Here is a 2,574-nt window from a genome sequence, read left to right on the forward strand (position 1 = left end):
CCATTTGTGGTGTTTGACTGCTGACAGCTTCCTAGCCCCACCAATCCCTTTTCTCTTTCTACTTTCTCATCTGGGGAGGCTTATAAGAGAGCCAGGGTGCTTTTTGCTTTCGTATCAGTGGGAAGTTCAAACCATGCAAGCCCAGGCCCTCACCCCAGCCCCACTTCATAATCACCATAAAACTCCAACTCAGTTGTCCCTGGCTACTCTCTCTAAAAACCATTTTTGACCCTACTTGGACGTCTATCCTGCTTTTCCCAGAGAACCTCATTATATGAAGAATAAACATTTTTACCCTCTTGGCATGTGGGTGTATGGCGTCATCAATCTTGACATCTGGAAGCAAATTCTGGGTGAGGAGGGATGGCTCATTCTGCCTCTGTAGGGTAATCACAATATAGTCATGCACCATGTAACAATGGAGATCCATTCTGGAAAATGCATTGTTAGGCAATTTCATCACTGTGGGAACGTTATGGAGTGCACTTGCATAACCTAGATGGTAGAGCCTACTAGACAACCTAGGCTATATGGCAGAGCCTTTTGCTCCTAGACTACAAACCTCTACCACATGTTACTGTACTGAATACTGTAGGCAATTGTAACACAGTGGTAAGTGTATGTGCATCTAAACGTAGAAAACGTACAGTAAAATGTGATATAAAAGACAAAAAATGGTATACTTATATAGGGCACTTACCATGAATAGAGCTTGAGGACTGGAAGTTGCTCTGGGTGGGTCAGTGAGTGAGTGGTGTGTGAACCTGAAGGCCTAGGACAGTACTGTACACTACTGTAGACATTATAAACACTATCCACTTAGGCTACACCAAATTTATGAAAAAAGTAAAGTAATCATGCTACAACATTACCAGGGTGATGACATCACTAGAAGATAGAAATTTTTCAGCTCCATTTTATTTTATTTTATTTTTTATTTTTTTATTTTTTATTTTTTATTATTATACTTTAGGTTTTAGGGTACACGTGCACAATGTGCAGGTTTGTTACATATGTATCCATGTGCCATGTTGATTTCCTGCACCCATTAACTCATCATTTAGCATTAGGTATATCTCCTAATGCTGTCCCTCCCCCCTCCCCCCACTCCACAACAGTCCCCGGAGTGTGATGTTCCCCTTCCTGTGTCCATGAGTTCTCATTTTTCAGTTCCCACCTATGAGTGAGAACATGCGGTGTTTGGTTTTTTGTCCTTGCGATAGTTTACTGAGAATGATAGTTTCCAGTTTCATCCATGTCCCTACAAAGGACATGAACTCATCATTTTTTATGGCTGCATAGTATTCCATGGTGTATATGTGCCACATTTTCTTAATCCAGTCTATCGTTGTTGGACATTTGGGTTGGTTCCAACTCTTTGCTATTGTGAATAGTTTTCAGCTCCATTTTAATCTTATGGGACCATGTCACATGGTCTGTCATTGGGACCATGTCACATGGGACCATTTCACATGGTCTGTCATTGACCAAAACGTTGTTATGTGGCATATGACAGTTCTGGTAATGGAAAGAGTGAGCAAGACGTGACAGGTACCTAGGTTTTTGAGTCCCTGGCTGTCTGTGCCAGACATTGACAACTCTGAAGTGTTCCTGAAAGCAGCGTGTGCAGAGGGCAAGGTCAGGCAAACGCTCCAGTGTTATCACTGTGAGGCTGTGGCACCACACCTCACAGGCTCTTCTTGTATGCCATATGAACGACTCCTTTTGCCTGGTGGGAGGCAGCTCAGAACCAAGAATAGAGAGAGGTTGAGTCCCTGAGCCTCATCCTACTTAAGTTTGTACCCAAGTATCATGGCTAATGAAATTGGAGAAAGTTAGTTTTAGAATAGTTCTATTTCTTCTTTTCCAGTCTGGGTGCTATTTATTTCTTTAGCCGAATTGCACGTGGCTCGTATGTCCAGTACTCTGTTGACTAGGAATAGGGAGAGAAAACATCTTTTCTTTGCTTCTGATCTTAGGATAAAAAACTTAGCTTTTCATTATTTATTATTACGCTAGCTGTAGGTTTCCCATGCATGACCTTTACCAAGTTGAGAAAGTTCCCTTCTAAGTTCACTGAGAGTTTTTATCATGAATGTGTGTTTTGAATTTTGGCAAATGATTTTTGTGTAACTATTGAGATTATCATATGATTTTCCTTTTAGAATGTTAGTATGACCACTACGCTGATTTTTTTTTTCATTTTCTTTCTTCCCCCCATGTCAAATGGGTAAAGTGCCAATGTAACAAAGTTCAAGGGAGGCACATCTCACACATGAGTGTGAAAACAAAATCATCACGCTTTGATACATTTTTTTTAATGTTAAACTGATCTTGCATTCTGGAGATAAACTCCACTTGGTCATGATGTATTAGCTTTTTTATATATTGCTGGACTCAATTTGCTTAAATTTTGTTAAGGATTTTTGCTTCTATGTTCATGGTGGAAATTAGTTTGTAGGTTAGTTTTCTTAGAATAACCACCTGGTTTTGGGATCAAGATAATGCTTAAGTAATAGAATGATTTCAGGGTGCTCCCTCAAATTTTATTTTGTGGAAGAGTTTATGTAGAAT

General features: G+C 40.0%; 1 pseudogene; it reads right to left on the reverse strand.

Moving 5' to 3' along the window:
- Window positions 1-2,220: 2,220 nt before the first annotated feature.
- Window positions 2,221-2,333, reverse strand: LOC116470110 (small nucleolar RNA U13; annotated as a pseudogene).
- Between the last annotated feature and the right edge of the window lie 241 nt (window positions 2,334-2,574).

This window comes from Hylobates moloch, unplaced genomic scaffold (assembly GCF_009828535.3).
Source record: "Hylobates moloch isolate HMO894 unplaced genomic scaffold, HMol_V3 SCAFFOLD_5, whole genome shotgun sequence".
Taxonomy (NCBI): domain Eukaryota; kingdom Metazoa; phylum Chordata; class Mammalia; order Primates; family Hylobatidae; genus Hylobates; species Hylobates moloch.